At 33.9% G+C, this 27,949-nt stretch overlaps 1 protein-coding gene across 3 annotated transcripts in view; it reads left to right on the top strand.

The window, feature by feature from the left end:
• Positions 1–5,769: 5,769 nt before the first annotated feature.
• Positions 5,770–27,949, top strand: part of LOC150100615 (insulin-like peptide receptor) — a 782,259-nt gene continuing 760,079 nt past the window's right edge. Inside the window, exon 1 of one of the 3 annotated variants that reach the window (XM_090401273.1) lies at positions 5,770–5,966. The gene's annotated coding sequence lies outside the window, so the exon portion shown is untranslated. Of the gene's footprint in view, positions 6,171–27,949 lie in introns of all 3 variants that reach the window. The other 2 variants (XM_090401271.1, XM_090401272.1) reach the window with 2 other exon arrangements.

Below are 27,949 nucleotides of genomic sequence, written 5' to 3'. Positions count from 1 at the left end.
TCGATGAATCTAAGAACTCCGTGGAATAGTCCGTAATAATAATAATAATAATAATAATAATAATAATAATAATAATAATAATAATAATAATAATAATAACCTAGTAATGATGTCACCTTTCGGTTGGAAAGACCTGGGTACAAATCCTATCTAGGACGCGAAGAACATTTCTAAAGTCTTTTCAACTGAAGGTGAGACGAAATTTGTAGAGGTTCCCTTCCTGTAAACTTGGATTTTTCATCCAGCATAACTGGCTAATTGACCAGAAGAACACATGCAATTAGCGGACATCGTACACTGTCCTCATAGTCTTAGATGCTTCACTCGTAATTCTGAAACAACTCTACTTCTATATACTATTTACTGTCTCCGTCTAGGTTTCCATAAATAAAGTCTCCAATAATAACATCACCTTTTAATTCCTAATATTTTTTTATTAAAACACCTGATAATGTTCATTCTGAAAAGGGAATAGGTTGAGCTCCTTTAGCTCTAGCTGACTTTTTTAATAGTTAGGTAGTCAGTCTCTGTCCTTTACTGATTTAAGCTCACTATTAGTGAAGACTGAGGACAGACAACATCCGCCATCTCATTGCCCTAATTCATAACATTCGTATTATTATCTATAATGCGATATATAATAGCGCGAGTTCTATTCTACGGTCTTTTTTTTTTTTTTTTTTGAGATGTGTTAAAACCTAAGTTTCTGAAAGTGTGTGTATCTGGGACTCTACTTGCCCTTGCCTATGATCGACAAACTCGGAACCAGCCGAAGAAAGGCCTAGAAAAGTTTTTCTAGTCGGCGACTAGAACTGAATCTACAACGGTTTTTCTTCGGGCAGCATTGCGAAAAGGAACAAACACCATTTTCACAGGGCTATCAGGCACTTATTGAAACATTTCGTTCTAATTTCTTTCAGTATACCTTGCCTGTATAAACACTCTTCCAAATATTCGATTCTACAGTATTTATATTCATTGACATTCACTTCCTAGCAAACACGTGAATGCTACTATATAGTGCTTCTCCACTATCATCAACACAGTTTCAATTCCCCTTTTATGTCACGTATTCTGCTGAAAATAAATTATACCCAGCGCATTCTATATCTGTTCTCTATCCGCTACCAAATACTTTTTGCTGCTAATAAACATTTTTTCAATGATTATATAAGTTAATGCTGCAGTCTCTGTAGATGTGTGTTCAGTTTTCTTAGCACGTGTTTACATACACATGAGCTTCCACACCTGAAACTTTTAAATCTGATATTAGTTCATCACTAACATGTGCTGTTGCAATCAGACATGACTCTCTCTAACAAGCACTCCTCAAGCTAACATGAGAAGAATTTATTTTTTAACCTTCACTGGATAGCAACTTGTGCACACTTTTCTCTCCTATAAAATAGGAAATTGCATTCCACGTGTACACAGATCACTCTCACTTTTGTATCATTGACATACAAACTCAACTGTTGTCTCCTTAGCAACTTCCACACTCACCCCCTTTGATTCCTTTATTAACTGATGCCCCAAATACCAGACTCAAACCCATTTAAGTGCAGACCATTACTCTTATAATTAGAACCACCCCAAGCAACTTGAATTGAATATTCTTTTCATTTCTTTATAGTATTTCGTACACAACCTCAACATCGTACTATTTGCAATGATCACCCTTCTCATCACTGCAGCCACACCTCGTGTGGCTGCAGTGCATTGATGAGAAGGGTGATCACCTTACATTAAAAAAAAAAAAAAATCTTTCTCTGTCTAAATGATTCCTTCTTCTCCTCCTCCTCCTCCTCCTACTACTACAATCTCTTTCAGTTCCTTACTCACGAACCACGTTATATTGTGCTATTATTGCTATTATATTATAAATTATAATTGATTTTAATATAAAACCTTTAATAAAAATATTTAATATTTTATAAATATTTTTATATGAGCTGCTGGAGACTTCGGTGGTCGCCTATACTCAATTTAAAAGTATAGTTTAAAACTATACTTTAAAACGTTCGCCAAATCTATATTAATAAAACAAAGTGTAATACATACATACGTGTGTACTGTGTGTGTGTGTATGCTGACAATCAACTCAAACCTCTGACCTGATTGTAAACTGGGCTTTCGTCTGTTTCAACAATAAGACAATAGGAAGGTTTCGATCAAAAATTTAATCCCGTCATTCTCCCTCGAGAATGACCCTTCAGGGTATTTTTTGTTGTTGTTATATATACAGTATATTATAACATCTCATTTTTTTTCATTCGGATGAAAAAATGATTTGGTGAACGTTTTAAAGTATAGTTTGAGATAAACTCAAATGACTGGCTTGACTCATTTGTAACCAAGCTTACACATCAAAACGCTGAGTGGGTCCATCCACATTTGAACCCTATCATGTCCTTTTAGGGAGCGATCCCCCGAGGTTTTTTTTTTTTTTTTTTTGCATATATACATATACAGTATATTAAATGACATATTTTTTTCATGCTGAGAAAAATGGCATACTTTTTCATACGCTGTGCAAAACATTCGTGCAAACAACACGTGCAAATAATATATATATATATATATATAATGTACATTTCTCTACGTCTATTGTTAGGATATTTGTCGTATAAAACTTTTTTAATATTGCTATATAAAATGTTTATTTAAATTATCGTATGCTTTACTTTTATATACCTGTAAAATAAATTTATGTTTAATAAACATTTGCTATATACTTATAATCTGCTGTTTTGTTGTTCTTATTCCGAAAACATCATCACACTACGAAGTAAAAATATCAACAAATAATTTTTTTAGTTTTGTTGAAAATTTTCAGTTGGTTTTACTATAATTAAAGATGTCAAGAAATTATAATCTTGGTTTAATCCTTTATCCAGTGACGCTCGTGGCTTGAATTCGTGGGGGTGCTGCAACTTTCTAAATATACATGGATAAAATATCAAAATTATGGTAAAATAAAAAAAATATTAAACATGAAAAAATATTGTTTATTGTCGATAAAATTATACAGTTTGGTATAATTCAAAATTACTTAAAAATCACTATAACAAATGTTATGTCTTTAATTGTAACGTTCAAATGTTTAAAGAGACGGAGTAAACATGATAAGTACTACAACACTACTACTGGCGCAAACTGCATATAAACAACGGTGGAACTGCGCGACGGACAGTGCCGCATTACGCTAATAGCTCGCATCTCACTATGAAGTGCATATGCTTGCTCGCGTAGCAATATGACACTGAAAAACACAGTGCCGCTAGGTCCTTCACTCTCCTAAGTGCTACAAGATGGATTTTTATTAATTTTTTTTTACAAAATGAGAGAATTGTATAGGATTGTTGATGATAAAATTAAATATTACAAGCAAATATAAATAAATTAATAAGTATATTTATATATCGAGAGAAATTTCGGGTGTTGCAGTTCCTCAGTGCTTATGCACGAGCCTCCCCTGCCTTTATCCAAGTGTAAGCAATGTTTTCACGTGAAATATCTTCACGACTGGGCTACTTTGATGCAGCGGCTAATGGAAAAAAAAAAAATCTCTCTCTCTCTCTCTCTATATATATATATATATATACTAGGGGGGCTACGGCGCCCAATCCCCCGTGTCCCGGACTGGCAGGCCGGTTCTCCTTGAATTCTGATGACTCGAATTTTGTAGGGGGGGCTCTGCCCTTCAAAAGGAGGGGGGTCTATCCCCTGGTGCCTACGGCGCCCAACTCCCCGAGTTCCGGACTGAGTTTCAAAACGTTTCAAAAACCGTGACATACAAACGTGACATAAAAACTCATGGGCACAGGGTGGCCCATGAGTCACGAAGGAGTTTAAACATTTAATAACTTTTTTATTTATTCATTATTTTTATTATAACGAAATACAGAACCTGGAGTTTTTTTTTTATTAGTTATGAAAAACCACTCACGTAAATGCCTTCCATTTTCGACTTCACAAAGACGAGCCCTTTCTACGGTATGTTCCATGCCAATTGTTAATGTTTCTGGCTGCATCGTCCTAATTTCTGCACGAATGTTCTTTTTCAGGTGCTTGTTCACGTTTTCATTTTGGTAACCCCACAGGAAGAATTCGGGAGCCGTCAGATCAGGAGAACATTATGGCCAATTACTTGCAGATCGAAATTATTCAAATGCTAATTTTCAAAATAAAATCATTCGTACGAATTTGGTTCATTGGTGGGTTGTGAACTTTTCCACGATTACTTTCTTGAGTGTTCCTTAAACTAGCTGAAAAAATAACATGAAAAGAAAAAAAATTAATAATAAAAAAGTTAATTTACATTTTAAACCCCTTCATGACTTATGGACTACCCTTTCTACTTTCTATATATATATATATATATATATATATATATATACACACACATCAGGGGCGCGCAGTAGTGTCTGGCGCCTGTGTGCAAAAGTTTAGTTGGCACTTTTGTTCATTCTGGCCTTCCCCCCCCCCCCTTTTTTTCTTTTCTTAATTTTCCATTTCTATCTACGAAAGGTTGTAAAACGATCCCTTAAGCGGTACTTTTTCTTACATTTTTATATTGTCTCATACATTTTATTTTATTTTTGCATAATACATCAACGCTTCTTTAGAGACGTAAAACTGGAATTTTCCCAAGACACTTAAGGCCTCCAATAAGGAGGGTAGTCATCCCACACGGGGAGATGCAATTGATTTCCCACTTTTATAGATAAGTCACCTCCCACTTATAAAGTATAGGAGATCAATTCATGCATCCACGCCCATGGCGGGATTTAATCCTCAGTCTGTTGGTCAGAAGACAAGAACGCTAATCACTTGTCAATCAGGCTGGTTAACCACCAACATACAAATTTCATTAATCTTTCAGCTCAATACTCTTACTTGAATTGATCTCTGTCACGTTTTAGCGATAACACTTCATTTAATGTAGACATAGGTGTAATAAAAAGTGAATAATTGTAATATCTTTTTTCATTACAACGGTAACGTTTCTCTTTGCTTCCAGGCAGTCTTAGATTTCTGGAATGCAATGAATAAACCAGTTACTTGAGTGGCGTGCATAAAACGATGGAGAGAGAGAGAGAGAGAGAGAGAGAGAGAGAGAGAGAGAGAATTTGTGAAATGGATGTATTAAAATGCTGTTCATATATGGCCATGCGATAAAAGTGAGACAATATCTCAACTGAAAACTCTTATGAGAAATTTTTATGCATTAATGAAAATATCTTGGGTACAAAAACAAGGTTGGTCGATTGGTAGAGCCTCTGCTACTAGTGGCTCACGCAAAAAGTTAAGCAAGTTTGAGCGCGGTTAATAGTTGGAAGGGAATCAATCGTTCGATGCTGTTGGCACACTCTCCATCGATGAGTCTTTGGACTCTCTGGAGGTGTCACATAATAATAATAATAATAATAATAATAATAATAATAATAATAATAATCATGTGATACACATTTTATGTACATTCATAAACACAGTTATGTGTTGAGAATACCTATTAAAAGAAAAGTTATCAAAACGTCAAATACAAAGAACACAAAACGTGCTTTATTGCATTATAGTTACGAATAAATTTCACCATCACTTTACGACCATTGCGATTTGGTTGGTTTTCCAACCTTCGTTCCCCCTGAAGTGGATTGGCGCTGTTTAATGGAATCGTCCATTCTCTCCAGCCAATCAACGCCGACTCTTATTTACACTCTGCGATATGTGCGTAAATGATTGATTTAGAAGTCGTAAGTTGTGTTGACTAGTTTTTTAGAAAGTGATTGTTTTAATTTATAAAACTGGAGCATATAAGTGCTTAATTAGGAAATGCAGTTAACTTTCTTTATTCTGTGTGACAATAAGAAATCTTATCGCAAATAATGAAGTCCAAGTTTCGGATTATGTATTGCAGTGCGTCAATGTAACATTGTGAACGGCCTCGTGGGTCATCCATTGAGGTTAGTGTTGGTATTGTTGGAATGTTGTCCGCTGTTTGTGGATGATAAACTTGATTGGAGTTAATAATAGTTTGGTTTGCATAGAGATTGGATATTTGCATAATATTTGGCTGTACATATCAGTGAAGTAAATATATTAGTGGATACTATTGTGCTGTTTACAGAACTAGTTAGCAGATTTCTATGTGATGACCTAAGAAGTAAGTAGGTAGTAGTTTAATGTTATAACATCTGTTTGTATCCGAGGTTAATTAGTCTAATATTCAAATATAAGTTTTTCGGACACATATAGTTATCCCATTATATTATATTTACACAGAACGATTGTATATATATATATATTTATATATTCAGTGTGAAGTGTCTAAATTTAGCTTTTAGTATCTGGTGTAATAGACAGATTTATTTGAGAGAATTAAAAAAATAAGAAATAAAAAAAAAATCGAAATTAACTCAAAAACGCTTTTGTTTGAGTTGTGCGACTTTATGGGGTATATTGAAAAAAAAAAGTGAACGTTATAAACTTTGTTTTGTAACACTTATTATTTAGTATTTTGTTCGATTAGTTTGGGTTACACTTTTTTTATGTCTACAATATCAGTTTTTTTTTTTAAAGAAGAATATATTAAAAAAACCCCACCACACTATTCATTTAGTGTAAAATATACATTCTCCAGTACATTATAATAACTTCACACATAATTTATTATTCTTATTGCTATGAATGTCCTTTCATTTATTGCCATCTTTGATCCTCAAATATATTTACTTAAAATATAGTTTTTAAGTTATTTGTCAGTAATATATATAGTGCATAACTACAGCGAGTTTAGTGCATAAGAAAAATTGGCAGTATTTAACCAGAGATGAAGTTAGCGAAGTTTAGATACAGTAGATAAAGTGACAGAGAACTTTAAGTTTTATATATATATATATATATTTTTATTTTATTTTATTTTTTTTTCCCCTCAGGTTCAAAAAATAAATAAATAAATAAATAAAATAAAAAAAAAGCATTACCCAGGATTATGTGCATAACTACAGCGAGTTTAGTGCATAAGAAAAATTGGCAGTATTTAACCAGAGATGAAGTTAGCGAAGTTTAGATACAGTGACAGAGAACTTTAAGTTTTATATATATATATATATATATTTTTTTTATTTTATTTTTTTTTTCCCTCAGGTTCAAAAAAAAAATAAATAAATAAATAAAATAAAAAAAAGCATTACCCAGGATTATGTGTCGATAACTTTTCCCGCTTTTCTTTTATTAATAGTTTCTGTATAATCCGTTTCTTGTTATATTAGCAGAAAAAATGCTAGTAAGTAACTCTTGTAAAAATATAACAATTTTACTGCATATGTACACATTCAAGCTCATTAACTGGATTCGTTGCTTTGATTTCTTCCCGTATTTTTCATACTGGAACAAAATTGCAAAATCGCATCAATACTTACATCCTTGCGATAAGTATGTAAATACTGATGCATTTATAGGTATGTAAATACAATAACTCGTAATGAATTAAAAATGAAAGTTAATAAATGAAAAAAAAAAGTACTTGTATATACATCAATATATACAAGTATATATTGATGCATAACTCGTAATGAATTACAGATGGAAGTTAATAAGTGAAAAAAAAATACCAACTTATTACTAAAACTGCTAATCTTTCTTCGTTGTGATAATGCTATCATCAAAGTCCATTACAGTGAGAAGTACAGCAGTCATTTAAACAAAGATTGCTACTCTAATATCATGAAAGCAATTATGCATATGAATGAGCAGTATAAGGGAACATTACAGTGAGAAGCGCAAGCAAGTATTTAAATGAAGTTCACCACTGACCATCGTTGCACTTTAATTGCTAATTAGTAATTTTTTTCAGGTATTGTTACCGTTTCTTTAAAGACATCTCAATTTCTCAACATAATTATTTCATAACTGTATTATCCTGAAGTGCCAAAGTAGTCGTCTGATAATGCCGTTATGATGCGCATGATGATGATGAAGATCATTTCCCTCAGCCGTCTCGTCTAACTTCGTATTGTGTGTGTATTCGCGTGCAGGCGACATACTGTGATGGACTGTTGACATCGCTTTAGACAGGATTGATTTGGATTGAGTCAGTACTCTCCCATGCTATCCTAGAAAAATTCTAAATGAAAGTTTCGTAAGAAAAATTTATTAAAATTAAGAGATATCTTTAAATTGCGTGTGATCACTGGGCTGTTTATATGTTTCGCTGAACACACACACACACACACACACACACACACACACACACACACACACACACACACACACACACACACACACACACACAACACTTGACTTTGAGAGTAGATCCTCCTTTCAAATTCCACCCGAGACTAGATAGTTATAATTCATCATCCATTGAAAAAGACCCAAAATGTACTTATTCCTTAACTTTGTTCGAACCAAAGTATTTTCAATTCCTAGAAGGTATATTCATAAGAGCTCATTCATAACTTACATAATGTTGTTTTTCGAATTTTTAAACTATTTCATCCACTTCGCACATTGTAACGTAAACATCTACGGCGAAGACTTTGTAGCTTGGTCGCTACCAATGATGCCTTTTGGTTGAAAAGACCTGAATTTCCCTCTCGCGAAGAATATAAGAAAGTGATAACCTAAACTGCAGTGGAGTTTAGTTTATCACTTACGGAAGTAGGAGTGTTTCTGTCTCGGAAACTCGAGTTTTTTTCTTCACGCAAAACAGGCAAATCGCCAGAAAATACACACTCCACACAACTGACATATAGAAAATACATCTGTAAGGTAGATTTGTATAGAGCACCGTACTAGTTAGATGATTGTGTAGTAGTAGAACGCCTTGCGTGATAAGTCCTGGAATTCCATGGAAGTGCTACTAGTTATAAAATATATATTATTCTAATAAATAATAAGAATATAATTATTCTAATATAGAATAAATATTCTAATGATTAATTAGAAATGTTGCAGTGCTAGGAATGCTGGAAGATAAAGATCTCAAATGATCAGGTGTGGAAATAACGAATAGATTCCTTCCTTCTGAAAATGTTTTAAATTAAGCAATCCTTTTCTGGCGTATTCCCCAAGGAATTCCTAAAACATATTTTCTAAGGCCTTAATATTTTGGACCAGTACTAAGCTGATACAGTGTATAAAACTTTTTTTTTTTTTTTTGAGAAAATGATGTAAACGTTTTGATTGCAAATTATCCAAGCAGCTATTATTATTATTGCATGTGAATATCCATGGAGTCCAAAAGCTTGTTGTGGAAGACCTGTATTATCCATTTCTCTTCTTCACTTGCAATGCACTTTCAACTGCCCCTTTCAACAATTACACTCCTTTACTATTCTCCATGAAAAAAAAAAAAAAAAAAAAAAAAACGACTCTTCACATCCTTTATTCAACTTTCCGGGGTAATAGTAAATATTCTTATTTTGTTTTATTTTATGAAATTTGATTTCTAAAAATGATCTGATTAAAACTAAAATTGAACAGCTCGGACAAATTTTAGCATCCTGAATACTAAATTTTTTATTATTTTTCATCTAGCCAGAGTTAATATTTGTTTGTTACTTTGCACCTCTTTTTAATTATCTGATTGAAACAGAAACTGAGATAGCTTGACGAAATTTTAAGGATTCTATATGTCTAATTTCAATAAAATACGATCAGCTAGAATGACATATATACAAACAAACATCTTTAAAAGGTACCCATAGCATAACTGTAAAAATTAATTTAGCATGATAACCACAGTAATTGACTTTAATGAAATGAAGGTACAAATATTTCGTACTGAAATTAACAGTACATCATCAGAACAGAACATGCTAGAAAATTAATATTAATAAAATATTAATTGGACACATTTTCTGGAACAAATCAAGGATGTTCAAATCAAAGAGTCTGTCTGACTTGCTCATCAGTTTTGATGAGCAAGTCAGACAGACTTGCTCTCATCCATTCATCCCCAACCTCTCTTTGGTTTCGTTTTGTTGATGATGTCTTTGCTATTTGGTCGCATACTGAACAGGAACTTACTACATTCATACAATAGATCAATAGCCTTCATTCACGCATTCAGTTTACCATGGAAAAAGAAAAGGATAGTAGTTTACCATTCTTGGACATCCTCCTTACACGCACATCCTCTGGTACTTTATCAACCAGCGTCTTATCAAAAATCTACCTTTACTGCAGATACATTCATCAAAAGCCTGCTCATCACACCTCTCAAAAAATTGGTGTTATCAAGTCTTTAATTAATAGAGCACATAGAGTGTGCTCCTCTCCCTCAAGTTTACAACAAGAACTTTTCACAATAAAAAAGTTAATAGAATTTAATGGTTACAACCCTAATCAAATCCAGCAGATAATTGACTCCTATGTTCCAACACCTCGGGATTCTTCAACAGACCGCAGGGTTCCAATCCCTTATGTTTCAGGCATCTCAGAACCTATTGGCAGAATTTTGAAGAAGTATCATCTCATTCCCACATATTTTTCCTATCAACAACAAAATTTCTCACTCATTGTCATCTACAAAAGACAAACTGGCACCTCTATCATTAGCTGGCGTTTACTAGATACCGTGTAAATATAATTTAACATACTTTGGAGAAACAGGCCGTTCTGTAGAAAAAAGAATGAAGGAACATCAGTATTATATTGAATACATGAAATCTCAAAAGTCTGATCTGGCACAACATAGTATTGACAATAAAAACAATAGCCAGTGGGATAAAGCTTGTCTTCTCCACAGATGCTGCAAGTTTATATATGAATGCCCTTTCAAAGAAAGTTGCGAAGCCCTTTTACATCGGCCAAATTTGAATCGAAATGATTCTCTCTCTCCCCCAAAAGTTTGGGAGATTCTTATCTTATGTATCAAAGAAATAGGTTTTAAGAATTATTTAATAATCTTTTATTTATATTAATTTTCTAGCATGCAGCAACAATTTTAATCGGTAATGCACTGACTGTTCTGTACTTTGTATTTCATTCCTTTTAACTGTTTGTTCTACACTGATGATGTACTGTTAATTTCAGTATGAAATATTTGTACCTTTTATATTAAATATTATATTAAAGTCAGTTACTGTGGTTATCACGTTAAGTTAATTTTTACAGACAGACATAATGAATCTATTAGATGCTTATTAGATACTCTTTAGGTACATTTGCAAAATGTATCTAGAGATTTTTACTGGTGTTTGATAGGAAATAAAACAAGTGTTGCTAATTGACCTTTAGTATCAAATTTGTTTTAGTATAAAATTTGTTCAAATGTGAACCTCATCCATGAAAGGTGTACTGTCCGACCATAGAAGCGAGAGCAGTCGTTGGCAGACTGCCAAGAAGAGTCAATTCATTTTAATGGGAGAAAGAAATGAGGCGATGTACGAATTAGTTACCCACACACAAAATCACTTGCTTTATACGTAAAATTTTCCAACTATTATACAAGCAAAATAGTTACCACTTTAAAAACTACAATGATCATAAATTAAATTTAATTTAACAAAGTAAATTTTCTGATGTGTAATAATAAACAACTCATCCCACAATACAAATTGATTACCCTATTATTGGAATGGATTCTCCTTCTTTTGACATCCGCAGAAGTGTCGAAGGCTCTCGCATCTTTGGCGTACAGTAAATCTGTTGTACATTTAGTATTATGTATGGACTAGGGCAGTGCTTCCCAAACTTCTGCATGTCAGGGCCCCCTTTGCAAAAATTAAAATATTTCACGGCCCCCCCTCGAAAAAAAATCGCAATAGAGAGATATATTATTATAATATTTATTGTATTTATATTCAATACAAAACATACACAGCGAATATTGCAAAAATCAAATGCATATATTACATTTTTTGCCTCTTACCATTTGGTTCTGAAGACGATGCAGGCTGTTCTAGTAAAATGTAAAATAATGTCCTTTTTTTTTTGAGTCTGTTTCTGCTTCTTCTGATTGATTGTTCGCAGGATTTTTTTTTATTTTTTATCAGCCACTTATCCATCTCAGGGTTACATTTTTTAACGCAGAATAGATCAAATAATATCACCACTTACCATTACTGCCACACCATAGACTGATAACATGAAATGAGTGAATATTACCTGAATAAGGGAATCCCCGGACCAGGAACATTTTTCTCTTTTGTGACTTTTCTCCCTTTATGGTAATTAAGCCTAACGCGAAACAGACAGCAAAGGCAGGTTATTAAAACGTGCATATGATTGGTGCGGTATTAACAAAAGATCATGCAACCGAAAGATAAAAGCATAGCTGACTATTGAGTTGAAATGCTAACTCTCTTCAACTGAATGTGCCCAGATTTGGTCACCTGGTTTTCAGAAGGATGAAGAGATGTTGGAAAGGGTCCAAAGGCGACTGACTAAGGTAGTTTCTGACCTCTGGAATGTCGAGTATGAGGAAAGATTGAAAAGATGTAATTTGCAGAGTCTAGTGGAGAGAAGGAAGAGGGGAGATATGATAGAGACCTACAAGTTGGTAAGGGGTTGTTATAGGATCAATGGTGGTGAAGTTCTACAGAGAATAGTGGGAGATCAGGGGAGAACCAGAGGTCATCCCTGGAAACTGTATAAAGAGGGTGTGAGTAGGGGAGTGAGAGGCAGGTTTTTTTCGTGCAGAGTTGTGAATGATTGGAATGCCTTGCCTGAGAGTGTGGTGTCTGCAAGGAATTTGAATGTGTTTAAGACCCGGTATGATGAGATGTGTGTGAGATAAAAAGACCTCCTAGATGAGTCTTTGACTCCATGAGGTCTTGTTTAATAATAATAATAATAATAATTCCATATGGGAAACTGCCATAACATTACTTAGTTTTAACACTTTTACGAATTTTAACATGTTCAGTTGAATTTTATTGCTGCCTTGGGAAATCGAACCCACACACATCTAATTAATAACAGTAGTTTTAAGTTAGATACTGTGTTTGTCCATGTGAAATCATATGGTTTTCTTTCAGTCTATACAGCATAGTTTCTGTATGAGGGGACATGTAATTCATTAATTAGTGTTTTTATCCCAGTTGTCTCTAATTGCACTATTTGTTGAGAAATATATTACACAGACTCCTCATACCTTATTCACTGGCATAATAAAAGTACTTGTTTTTATTGCCTCTGCAGTATAGTGGCTGTTAGGGAGGGTGTGTTGTTTACCACTGCAAGCGAGTTATGAACATGAACGTGTTTAAGCTTTTTTTCATGTGTGAAGTACATGCGAAACTTTTATTGGTAACAGAAAACTAGCTCGGATGACAGTGATAATATAAAACTTTTGATATGTATATAAAGTCAATATCAACAGTCCCTGATTACGAACGCGTAATGAAAGGGACAGGAAGATTCGGAGCTTCCCTGGAGAGCATTCAAAGTAAATACAATTAACCACTGCTTTGAAATGAAACATATGAATAAGCAATATTTACTAATATTCATTAAGCGCCGAAATACGCAGGAAGCAAAGTTTGTGAACCAACACCAATGTGTTAATTTTTCCATTAAAATATAAAAAATAACAAAAAAGAAATAATAAATAATGAAAGTTAAATACGATTCTTTTAAAATAAAAAAAATCTACATAGTCTTAAAACATTTTAAATTTGTTTTCATTATTTCACGGTCCCCCTCAACAAAACCTATGGCCCTCAAGGGGGCCGCGGCCCACAGTTTGGGAAGCGCTGAACTAGAGGGTGAGATAATCCAGCAGCTATACTCAGGACACTAAAATGGTTACTTTTTCAAGCCACTTCATGCCTCCAATAAGTAGACCAATGGTTTCACATTGAATAACAACATAAAGATACCTACCACCAAAAGACTTTCATAAACACCCATTCCACGATGGATTCAGAACTGAAGTACTATCACTGAGCTATACTCTTGATAAATAGCATATTTTCAGTTCTTGAATTAATTAATTAATGGTATTCCCCCTTTTAAAATATGAAATTAAGGTTGTAAATGTCAATAAAAACAATAATTCTGTTTGAGTAAATTATATATATATATATATATTTTTTTTTTTTTTTTTTTTTACATTTGCTGCATTGCATAGTTTGAAAAAAAAAATCGACCCAGGTTATTTGCTACATGCCGTTGATATATAATAATCATGTAACAAATAAGAAAAAAAAAACGTATAACTGCTCTCAGATGAACCTGATCCAAACACAATATGCTGAATACATATGCACTTCCTACTTACCTCCAACACGGCTAAGACTTGGAGTAAAATTAGTTTAGTTTGTCTTTTCTTTTGCACTCTAATAAGTTTTGCAAAAAAAAAAAAAAAAAGTAAAGTATAGGTCATATAAAGAAATGGATACATAACAAATCTCCATCTTCCCAGCTGACACTTGTCCAGATGCCAGATTTTGGATTTAAAACCCAAAATCTGGCTTAGATATGTTGATGATGTTTTTGCTATCTGGTACCATGGCCGGACATTAGACACTTTCCTCAGCCACCTAAAAGCAACATGAACACATACAATTCACAATTGAGATTGAAAAGCAGAACACACTTCCTTTTCTAGATGCATGTCACATGTCTTCCTTCTGGCAGTCTTTCCTTCACTGTTTACCGGAAACCTATACATATTGGCCAATATATACACATAAACTCCTACCACCACCCAACACAAAATCTAGGTTTCATTAACACATTAAAAAACTGGGCTTTGAAAATTTTCTCCAATGAACAAGCACTTAAAGATGAATTAAAAGTTATCAGCAATACCTTCCTAAAAAATGGCTACAGCCAAAATACTAGCAACACAATTTTTCACAAGACCTCTTAAAAACAAAAATAAACTAGATTACAATAAATTTAAATTTCCTGCAAAATTAAAGAACTTACTCAACTCATCCAAAGATCCACTTCCTCCGCTGGCCCACCCTGCAGTATACCGTATTCAGTACACCTGTAGTTTGCCTATATAGGGGAAACAGGATACACAATTCCTGTCAGAAAAAAGGAACATAAATGGCACATTAAATTTATGGTAAAGCTGCCTTTCTGATCATGCCCTGAATACTTTATATAGAATTGACTGGAAAAGCATCCGTTGTTTACATCACGCCAAAACGTGTTATGAACATAAATTTAAGGAGGCCTGTGAAATTCTTATCAACGACCTTAACAATAATGATGGTCTAAAAATCCCAAGAACATGGAAGGCACATATTCTACCTGCATAGTCTTTCTCCCTAAGAGTTAATTATAAATAGAACTATAGGTAATCCATGATCTTAAATCTAATATAACAGTTCTCATGTTAAATCAGGACATCACTTTTGCTGTAATAAACTATCTACATGGGAAAAATTTTTTTCTCTGATGTTGTCATAAACCGAATTTAGCTTTGATGTAATTATTTTATTTTATTTTTTCACTAGAGGTCAGGCCAGTAGAATAACCGTTGATCAAATCATTGTCTCTTTAGCATACTATGTGAAATGTAATAAAGCTTGTCTCTGTATATATGTGTATACTCCAGATATGACCTTAATATGAAGGACAAAACTTTGGGAAATGAAAATAGTTATTTCTAACACGGTTGTAGTTTCCATAATTTGTCTGAAATGAATCACTATGTAACACTAAAGGAAAAGATTAAGATCTCTTCAGATCTCTGATAAGTAGAAAGATGTCATGCTGGTTGATGAAGATCACATGCTACCTAAAGATATTCACAAGTGGAAAGCAGAGATGTTCTCTGCTTGGCTAACCAGGCCAGTGAGACTGCTGTGGCCTGTGGCATTGTTACTGTGTTTACATAAAACACCTTTATTAGGATTCTGCAGAAATGTTTTTGAGTTGACAGTGAAGTAACTCTGTTAATGTGCTCTGATTAGTGCTTGGAGAACTTCATAATTGATCTAAAACATAAAACAAGAACATCTCTCTTTAAAAGTCTTGAAATTGCAGACATTTATTTAGAGGCCATAGGAAGTTGAGATAATTCTGCATTAAATTCAGAAATTAAACCAGTTAAGAATTGTAGGATTTTATTATTTTGTTATGGTAATCCATACACAAGAGATTGTTCAACCTATAGTATGGCAATGCTGTGGAAGAGGAGGACAGTTTAGGAGAAAGAAAAAAATCAGCTAATGTCTTTTATTCCCTTATAGAGAGGCCATTTTAGCACTAACTTTTGGATACTGAGTGGGCAGTTCAGTTTTCAGCAGTAGCCAATCAGAGATAGCTGGCCCAAGACTATCACTAATTATAAGCAGCATCCGATGAAGAGACAACTGACAAGTGTTGCCATCTTGTGATCCCTAATATGGTATGTTATAATCCCTAATATTGTCTGTAATAGTGTAGGTTCTCTGGTGAGTTTTATTGAGTTTACGAGATGAAAAACCAGAGTTTCCAGGATCTGCTTGCCCATGCCAGAAATCGACGAACTCGGGAACTGGTTGAAGAAAGGCTTAGAAAAAGAAGTTCCTCTTTCTTGTTGGTGACTAGAATTGACATGGGCCTTTCTTCGGGGGATGGGGGGGGTGGCCTAGCATTGAGGAAGCGAATGTCACTTCCACTGAGCTTATTAAAATTGTATTTGAAGACCTGTAAGTTACACTCTTCATTTAGTACTGCTGTCCACTGGTAGACATTTCCAGTGAACAGCAGTAAAATGAATGAAGAGAAAGAAAAAATTGTTCTATGAGTTTGGGATAAAGTTGTGAAGGAGTTTTGAGTAGTTTGAACAGATTTAGAGGAGAGTGGAAGAACTACCATTTCCAGTTCTAATGAACACTGACAATTGTAGAAGATGTAAGCAGAAGAAATTGAATGCCCATTGAGTGAATTGGTATGAGACCAGCCAGTAAATCTAATTCTTCTCTTCTGAAGGGTGTTAAGAATTTTTAAGAAGCTGTAGGGCACGACTTCAAATATGAGAACAATATCCATTGGATGGATGGATTTATGATTCATAATGATAATTTTTCGGAGATAGAGTAATGCTTACACCAAAAGAAATGAATTTCTTTCCTACCGAAGTGGCAATAACTGTGATATACTAATGGCAAGAAAGATTGGCGGTTAACAGATAACTCTTAATTTTCAGTCTCCAGTTTCTGGATCAGAAAATACCTCAAGAAGAGATCTTGTCTGCTCCAGAGATTTGGAGGGTGTTAAAAGTAATAATGGAAAAAAAAAAGGTTCTTATTGTATCACAATATGAGCTTTTTTCCAGCAATTTTTCAAAAAAATTAACTGGGCTATATGAAAAATGGTATGGAGATTAGAATTCACTGGATTGGAGTTGTGATCGACTGGAGAGGCTCACTAATATATATACTAAGGATGAGTGAGTGAAAGAACAGAGACTGTGGAACTGTAACATGGTTGCATCGTTGGAGGACATCGTTGGAGAATATAGTTTCATCTCCATCACACCTAATATACTTACGGAGGAAGATGAAGTTGTAGATGTCTGATCCGAGAATAGACCATATAACGGAGCTTATTTAACAGTCCATTGGCTCATGCTTGATCAAATGCCTTTAGATACATTAAGAACAACCATTTAAAATTCCTTGAACTTTTAGGGAATTTTTTCAAAGGTAAATGACATAAGAAAAATTTACTGTTGAATTTGACCATGGCAGATCTCTATTGACAATTATTTATTAGCCGAGAGGTTGTTGGGTTTGAATCTTAGTTGACTGTTTTTTTTTTTTTTTTTCATTAGAAAAAAATATATATACTAAGGATGAGTATATACTAAGGATGAATATATATATATATACTAAGGACGAAATTAGAGAGATTTGCTTCTCTTTTCAGAATAAATTCAGTATGGGCTAATTTCTAAGCTGCAGGATAGATACCAATGAAACAGGAGAGAACAAAATGGCCACAGAATAGGAGTAATCTCTGTAGCACAAACCTTGAAAACAGTTAGAGAAATGCCATCATATTCAGTGTGGAAAAGATTTAAATGCTTATTTTCTTTCTGGTGAGAAATCAAAGCAGTCATTGAATGCTGCATATTTGGAAAATATGAGGACATGATCATCAGTGCAGGATGCAATAAAGAAACCAAGAAATTGGCTTTTTCTAGTAATGATGCAATAGAATTTTCTGGGTGCAAAAGAAGTATTGGACAAAAGTTGCAGCTAATAGCATTGGAAACTGACTAGCAAGCATCATTTCCATTTAGATGTGATACATTTGGCCCTTTCAAAGTTGGTTTTGAATGTACAGTATTTATAATTTTCTTATAACTACTCTAAGCATTAGTATAAACAAAACAGGAAGATGGAGAATTTTCAGAAAGCCAGTGCCATGTGCTTGGTTTCTCTTGAACAGCATTGGCATTTCTTAAAGAACCAAGGCTAAAGAAGGGATATGAATTTAAAGTGGAATGGGGAATGAATGTTTTCATGCCATTAAAATTGTTTCAATGATGTGTTCAGTGCAAATGTTGGAATCAGAAGACTAAAAATAGTTATTCAGCCAAGGAAACAACACACAATAATCATGATAATCCTTTCACTTGGCATTTTTATAATGCCAGGCAAACAGATGAGAGTGTGGTGTGGATGTTGTTTCATGGGAGAACAGCACTTGAGGGCTAAATTGCATGGTGGAAAACAACATCCATAGCATGATTTACAGATAATAATTGGTAGGAGGGTATTCAGAGCATTCAGTTATCTGGTATTCAAGAGCATTTTTTTAATGTGGTCTCACCAACAAAACGTTTTTGAAAAATCTGTAATATGTTCCTACTATGGGCAGTTTGAGCATCTATTATTTTTATTTTATTATTGTTGGTTGTTTTATTGTTGTTGGTTGTTTATTGTTGTTTTATTATTGTTGGGAAAGGTGGTTGACGGGGTGCGGACATCTTCAGTGGAAGCCACAGAGGTGTTGTATCACCTTACCCCAGTCCTGAAGATACTTTCAGGCGCAAACTTTGTTTGCTCACACTTGGATAAAGGATTAAACTAAATTTATTATACTCTAACCAAGTGAAAAATAAACTTTCAACATCTTTTTCTAAATCCAGAGTAATTTATTAAAAAAGGGTGGCACACCATTTGGCAACTCCTATAGGTAGAGATGACCTGTGAATGCTTCTGCCTGGTATCTCAGCTTGGGCCTGGCTCCCACTGAAGAGACCTCAATAAAGGTCGAAACTAGTCTGGGTAGTGGCCCTTCCCTTAATGCATAACATTAGACATATCCGCAAGGAGATGTGTTTTGCATTATAGGAGATACTGAGATTGGAGTGTTGGTAGCTTGCTCCGCCTTTGCAACGAGTTTCCCTGGTGTTGTATCACCTTACCCCAGTCCTGAAGATACTTTCAGGTGCAAACTTTGTTTGCTCACACTTGGATAAAGGATTAAACTAAATTTATTATTCTTGAAAATAAGTCTCTCAAGCTTTTTCATTTTTCATTTGTTGGATTTGATAATAAATAAATAACCCGAGAGGAATTAGTGATAGGCCACAGCAATTATTCAACCTTGGAAGAGAAATTAGAACTAAGGTGGGATATGATATTAGAGTCTCTAGGGTGGAATTTCAAAAAGCTAATTTGGATGGTATATTAAGAGAATTAAGAAATATTATCTGGGAGATCATGTGTCTTTTCCATTAAATCACTATTTAATGGAAAGAATACTAATGCAAAATGTATAGTACTGAGGGATACATTACATAATATATTTAAGTTTCCTAGGAGTATATATCATAATTAACCTGGATGAATAATCAAGTTGTTAAAGAAATAATCTGTAAGAGACAGTTATGAAAAATAGTATCAGTCTGATAAATTACTTATTAAATATGACAAATATAAGCAATAACTAGCATTAAGTAAATTTAACTGCAGATAGTAAAGCAAAATTTGAATTACATTTAGCTAGAAATGCTAAGATTTATCTGAAAAAGTAAAGTAGATGTATAAAATGTGGGTAAGAATAATAGAAAAAGCATAACCACTTTCTCTGGAGCCATTTTGAGTGATCCAATTCTGGTCACAAAAGAATTTAGTAAGTGTATATGTGATAACTGTTCAGATAGAAGAGAAAAGCTTGCCGAAGAAGATCTACCTAATGATAGGAGGAGGAGGGAATTGTTGAAGGAGGAAAAATACCTTCACTTGACATTTGAAGGTAGATGGATGAAAAATTTCTCCTGTAGTAAGCAGACATATCAGAGTTAATTAATCCACTTTTGATCAGTTTTAGCAAATTGCTGAGATGGAAATAGTATCTTATTGGAGGTTTGCAAGAGTTGTTCTAATTCATAAGGTGGTTGTGTTTCATCATATGAAGTGCAAAATTACAGATCACTGAATCTCGATGTTAATCTTAATTGTTGACAAAATAATGGAAAATTTGATAACAATTGATTGTTGAACAAAGTACAGCATATGTTTCCTAAAGGGAGATGAATTATGATACATCATGCTTTATTATTATTTTTTTTTATGATGAAGTTACAATGTAATGGCTGTGATGTGATTTATTTGGATTTTTAGCAAAGCCTTCCACATTACATCATCCTGATTAAAATGTGGCAGACAGATATTGAGGATAACATACTGAGATGAGTAGGAAATTGATTCACAGATAGATGACTGGATTTGTCAGGATTAAGTGATAAGAACCACCAATGTTTAATATAGTCATAAATTATTTCAGTGTAAATATTTGAAAGTAACATTTCTCTCTTTGCAGTTGATGTAAAGCTGAGCAGAATACTTATTTGTTCAGATGAGCTTATTATATCTTTACAAGATGACCTCAAAAGATTGAAAGCATAGACAGGGAAGCGAGTTTTAAAATTTGATAGCTCAATCTTTCAATCATTCCACCTTCAAATGAATGAACTTTCATATTACTGACCCTTGATTGGCTTAGTGCATCAACTGATTTCTGGTACAGCATCTTATGATTGCACCTTCTATCCAACCCTTCAATTATCTGACTGGCAAATTCCTCTTCTGCTGTGATTGGATAATTGAAGGATTACTGTATATGTGATTTTGTAAGAATATTATGTTAGCCAGATATAATTTGAATTCACAGGCTTTAGAAAAGTTATTTGGTTGAAAGGGGATTTAAGTTCTGGAATCATATTGGTAAGAGAACTAGTAAACCTCAGTAGAACCCTATATTCTACTGAGCTTTACTAGTTCTCTTACCAATATGATTCCAGAACTTAAATTCCCTTTCAACCAAATAACTTTTCTAAAGCCTGTGCATCCAAATTATATCTGGCTATATATAAGGTAAAAAAAAAAAGTAATTCTAAATTAAAAGCAATTAAAAGAAGCTTCCCTTGCAGGAGAAAGGAAGTAATTATAATATTATACAAATCTTCAGTCAATCCAGTATTAGATTATGGTTCTCAACTTTACTCACTAAGATTTTTAATGGATGTCAAGTAAATTGAAGGTATTCAAAGAAGATTGAGCGTGTGGGATTTTATTATAATATTTTTGGAATCAGTTAGTGTTGTAATTTGATGAATTTATCTAGGAGGAGATGGCGAGAAGTTTTATGAATAGATGGTAGTAGGAGTTTACTGATTTTAGTTGAACCAGGATCTGCTAGAGGGCATAGTGAAGACAACAATAATGAAGACAGAAGAGAAATATACCAAGTTAATTTTTTTTTCCACTGGTTGAAAATATATTGCCCTTCATCAATATATTCTTGTAACAGAGTTTATGTATCTTTAAGAAAGAATCAGATAACTATTATGGCTTTAGGATAGATTCATTAAAATTTATGTATAATAATTGAGTTGTCAGTGTTATGCATGTTGGTATTGTTATGTGTTTATGTATAAACATGTATGGAAAAAATATGAAAAAATTATAAAGTAATAAAATCAAAAGATGAGAGGATGAACGAGAAGATGCAGATGAGCTAAGTGAATATACATATATCACTCCATATATGTATGGAGTGATATATGTATATTGTAGCATTGAATTTTTGTAGTACATATGATTTTGGCTACAGTGGGGATTGGTCATTATACTATTCACCTGCTGCTCATGTGTCCTCCAGTACTGAGTCAGTCAGTTTTATAGTGTACTTGCAGGATTGGGTGCTCTTCCTCTGGGTAGTCTGATGATCCCCTCACAAACATAAAACTGACCTTAAATACATTTGGTAATAGTTACATGTATATTCTTGTAAATATGAATTTGAATAATTTCATGCCATTGTCACCCTAGAGACAGTGTCTCCTGGTGAAGGCTAATAAGTTAGCTGACCTGTAATCCTCCTAAAGCATTGCAATTATCTTTGGTCTATTATATTGTTATAAGTCTGTGGAACATCTAATTGTAAAGTTATATCACAGATTAATATTTCTTTTCATTTCACTGACAGTCTATAGAACAACTTTTTAAATCTGTACTCTTCCAAAAAAAAAAAGTAGGTATCACCTTTTTTGGAGGTGATGCCTACTTTTGAAATGGTGAAAAGAAATGGGAGAACACAAAATCTGGTCTCTGCTGTGAAGTCCAATCATGTTTTTGACAACCTCAACCCTCAGATATTATGCAAAACAATTATGATGAGATTTATCTACCACTTAGTAGTGTTTAATAGCACAAATCTTGGCATTTTCTCTGAGGATTTATACCTGTTAGCATCTCATATGGAGTTGGAAAGTTTTTTCCTCTATGAAACTTTGATTTTTTTACCTTGTGAAACAGGCAGTTGGTCAGTAGCAAATATGCATTTAATACAACATGCTGGCCTCATAGCCTTAGTTGCTTCTGCCATAATTCCAAAACCGTATGGGATAGTGAGTGGATTTAGCCACTTAGATCAACCTAGTTCATTGAAGCAGTTCCCAGTGAGGACAATTTCTGGTAATAGATAATAGCAGCTGCTAGGATCAGAATAGCAGAAGCAATTACCATACCATGGAAATGAGGAATAGAAATCATGAAGGTCATGGTCATCCCATTTGGCACATTATAGAAGGATGATGTGTAAAAGGAGACACGGACAAGGTTGGACTTGCCAAGCAGACAGATAATATCAGTAGTGTATTTGGAGGAAGAGCAGGTTAAGAAAAGGTCTAAGGTGTTCCTAGAATGAAGAAAATTATCTGTAATTCTGGTAGGTTAGCGGACAATTTGTGTGAAATCATTTCTGACAGCAAACAGTTTGGCTTCCTTGCTAGCATGGTCTGTTAAGTTGGGTAAGAAAGCCAGTCTGAATTGTGAACATTGAAATCACTAAGGAAGATTATCTTGCTGTTGGAGTAGTTAGATTGCATGTGATGACTTTCAGAGACAGGTAGTCAAAAATGTTAGTGAAGTCATCAGAGTTTGGAGAACAGTAGATGAAAGCAATAAAGTAGAAGTATAGAAATCTTAAGCCAAAGTAGATTATATAAAGGAGATTCCAGGACCTTTGGCATAGGATATTAGGTCCTTCACTCTTTTTTTTTTTTTTTTGTAAAAGGAAGATATAATGAGGAAAGATGTTGTAGAAGGTGCCAGTTATGGTTCAGCGATAAATAGCTCGTCATGTTTGGATGCTTGTAGATGATAGTGAACATCACTGATATTGGAATTATGAGTGACTTTTGATGTTGATGGAGTCAGTCTGAAAGTTTTTTATGGTGAGGAATTTTGATATTTTGTTGAATTTTTCTGGATGTATTGTTTGTAGCATTTTTGATATTTTTTAAAGATCTTTTGGCAGTGGCAAAAGATCATTAAATCAGTTTTAAAAAATACCAAATTTCATTAAATTTGCACCACTACTGTCTGTTGTGAATCATTTTGCCAGTAAGAATGATCAAATCAAAACCAATTTGTGGGCAATTTTTCTAACTGCAGTGATGCTGGAATTTTTTATATCGTTGATCATAGTCTTGTACAAAAAAGTATGAAATTTAAAGAGTAGGAGGCATGCAGCATGGGTGAGTGAAGGAATGGGGGTCATCACTCCCCCTCACAGGGAGCATCTAGACCTCAGTTCAAGCACTGCCTCGGAGAGTGACCCTTGCAAGCTGCTGTACTTGGACTCCTTCCAGGCATAACCTGGCAAAGTAAGCAGTAGCAGGATTATTTGTCACTTGATTGGGAGGCCTCCTGAAAAGGTGCCAGCAGGTTTGGTCCTGTGTACTACCCAGTGGCAACCTATGAAAACTGCTTTAGAGCTGTACTCTCAAATTAAGGAGGTATATGCTCCCTGGTTAAAAGTGGTTAATAGATTTGAATGTGACAAGGGTGAACAGGGAGGCCTACCACCACTGCATGTAGGAAGGGAAAAAAAAGGGAGGAGAAGAAACCTCTTCATACCTCCAAAAAACTGGGCAGTGGTGTTTCACTGGGTGATGAAATTCTAAACTTTAAAATTGTTCAGAATTGAACTTTTGATTGTTGACATTTCTGTTGTTTTTGCAAGAATTCTCATACTGTCTGTGACAGTTATTTGAAAAAATTATTGATTTGTAGCACTTAAATTCAACTAGTGTGTTAAAAGTTAGAGTAATTTATGTGATGTCAACCTGCTTTGGATGTGTGTATTTGACATATAACTGTGGAACTACAATTGGTCTGGTTTAAACAACTCAGTTTTTATTATCACACCGACTTCCATACAGTCTAGCAGACTTGTCACGGGAAGTTCAATTAATCAACAATATATTTATCATATTGAACCGTAAAATCCTTAATATTTCCAGCATTCACAGTGTATTCTAGTAATGTGTTCCATTCACCTACAATTGTCTATGTAAAAAATTTGTTCTTCATCTTGTTTTTCCTCTCTCACCTTTAATAGTGATCCTAAATTTGCCATCCTGTTTAGCTGAATGGAATAGGTTCTTCACTGTCTAGGTTATAGGCTGTGGGTTCAGATCTCACTGTAGCATGGATGTTTTTAAATATCTTTAGGTGTTTAAAAACGACCATGTTTGGTCTCTAGAGCAGCATATGGGGGGGGGTGCAGCAGGGTTTTTCCTTCCAGGAACTTGGAAAGAAAACAGACTATGCTGGTCTCATAATGGTTGTTTTGGTCATAGTATCAAACCTAATGCTGGTTCTAAAGCAGGATTCTTGGATTATCTGACCTTAGATAAGCCAAGAATCAATTTTAAAAAACACCAAATTTCATTAAATTTGCATCACTACTGTCTGTTTTGAATCATTTTGCCAGTAAGTATGATCAAATCAAAACCAAAATCAGACCTTGATGAATATTGAAAGTTTATTTTTCACTTGGTCAGACTATAATAAATTTAGTTTAATCCTTTATCCAAGTGTGTGCAAACAAAGTTTGCACCTGAAAGTATCTTCAGGACTGGGATAAAGTGGTACGACACCAGGCAACTCCTTGCAAAGATGGAGCAAGCTACCAACACTCCAATCTCAGTATCTCCCACAATGCAAAACATATCTCCTTGCGGATATGTATAATGTTATGCATTAAGGGAAGGGCCACTACCCAGACTAGTTTCGACCTGAGTTGCCTGGTGTTGTACCACTTTACCCCAATCCTGAAGATACTTTCAGGTGCAAACTTTGTTTGCACGCACTTGGATAAAGGATTAAACTAAATTTATTATAGTCTGACCAAGTGAAAAATAAACTTTCAACATCTTTCTCTAAATCCAGAGTAATTTAATAAAAAGGTGGCACACCGTTTGGCAGCTCCTACAGGAGGAGATGACCTTGCTAATGCTTCTGCCTGGTATCTCCACTTGGGCCTGGCTCCCACTGAAGAGACCTCAATAAAGGTCGAAAGTAGTCTGGGTAGTGGCCCTTCCCTTAATGCATAACATTATACATATCTGCAAGGAGATGTGTTTTGCATTGTGGAAGATACTGAGATTGGAGTGCTGGTAGCTTGCTTCACCTTTGCAAGGAGTTGCCTGGTGTTGTACCACTTTACCCCAGTATATATATATATATATATATATATATATATATATATCATTGTAGTTATTTAGTACTGTTGTTTTTTTGCACCATATTGTATAATTTTTAAGTGGTTTGTCCCTGCAAATGGTCTGATTGAAACAAAAATTGAGTTGGATTGACATATTCTTCTGAGGATTTTAGATGCAGTTATAAATAAGATATGTCCAACTGGAGTCCAGATGACATCTGAACAGATGGGCAGAAGAAAAAAAAAATTAATTGGTATTTAATTTTTTTTGATATCTCCAGTCCCATCACTAAGTTGAGGTGCATTTGGCAAAAAGCATTTTGCCAAATGCACCTTAACTTAGTGATGGGACTGGAGATATGTAGTTGTAAAGATTATGAGAACAGTGGGAAGAAAGTGCTTTTTCCAAGTAATATGTTCAGCAAATAACAAATGTTAGGAAGAGGAAGCTAGATATTGCAACTGAATATGTTCGTTATTGGAACATAACTGTTATTATTAACCTACAGAAATGTAACTCTTTTAGAGTATAGCAGTATTATTACATTCTGTGAAGTTTATATTAATTTCAGTGCATTTTGTATTTCATGACTCAGCTATATATAAGAATCTTAGTTGTGAAGATGTGCATTGCTTAGGCAAAGGATTAAAACAAGAATATAATTTGTCTGATATAATTTTTGTCAAGTAAGGATGCTTTTAAGATGTAAACATTCTAAAAGTATGCTATCACTCATCGTTTGGGCACTGTTCTGTTGGGGATGCAAGTTCATGTTTATGAGTCTTGTGGCACCTTGCCAGGTCACTTGGCCAAGATTTAACAACTGAATGCTGTTTACCTATAAATACTTCCAAGGCAGAATTATTTGGTCATGTTGTGTGCTTTAGCATCTGTAACTTTTCTTGACAGATTTATATTACATGCATTCTTTTCATCATCATTATCTTCTGCAAGCCAGCAAAGAGAAAAGTACAATATTTCAGTGAACAAATGGATGGGTTCAGATTCTTTTGTATAGATACTGAATTCATAATTTGATGAGTATCTTTATTCCTCTGACTGCATACATCTCTTTTCTGTTTTGAAATGAATTGAGATATTTTAGCAATTTCAAATTTTTAATGTTCTCATAAAAAATCTAAACTAAATTTATTATAAGATATTTATTTATTGCATCTACGTTATATAAGCCATGTGGATTTTTATTAATTGCCTTATGAAGATGTACGTTATAATTGGAATACATGAACATAGACGAAAACGAAATATGATCCAAGATCTAAGCAACTGGCATCTACTAATAACATGTAGATAACAAGTTGAAAGCAAACATGTTGCTGGTTTTATTTAACATTTAAATAAATAAAAAACAGGTTAGGAGATTCAAATGAGAAAAAATCTGATAAATCATAATAAGACTAAAATGAAAAATATAACTTAATGGTAGTGCAAGTTTATCTACCAACAAGTAGTTACATGAGTGAAAGAGTATACCTTGTTTATAACGATATACATCATCTTCTAAAAAATGGTAAACATTATTTTAATATTTCGATGGGAGATTTCAGTGCGAAGGGTGAGAAAAAATCCAAATGAATTATCTATGGAAATTAATGGCATAATGTGCTTATATTGGCAGTAGAAATGAAGGGATAGAAATGTTAGTGGAATTTGCAGAAGAAAAAAACACCTAAAATAATGAACAACACTTTTTCCAAAAAGAACCCTCAAAGCAAATGGACCTGGAGACACCCAAATAGAACTAACAAGAATGAAATTGATTATATATTAACAGACAAACCATACGTGGTACAAGACATAAATATTATAAACAAAGTAAGATTAAGAAGATCATAGATTAGTCCCAAACAAAATAGCAACAAGCCTAGGCATGGAAAGCCAAAACTGATGAAAGAGAAAACTAGAAACAACTTAGAAATATTGCAAACGAAAACAAGAATAATTTCAAGTCAGTTTAGAAAAAGACATTAACAAAATGGACCCAATATTGAAATTTCAATA

This window comes from Typopeltis vanoorti, chromosome 12 (assembly GCF_054136105.1).
Source record: "Typopeltis vanoorti isolate ZY-2024b chromosome 12, IOZ_Tvanoo_1.0, whole genome shotgun sequence".
Taxonomy (NCBI): domain Eukaryota; kingdom Metazoa; phylum Arthropoda; class Arachnida; order Uropygi; family Thelyphonidae; genus Typopeltis; species Typopeltis vanoorti.
This window is presented reverse-complemented; position numbering and strand designations above follow the sequence as displayed.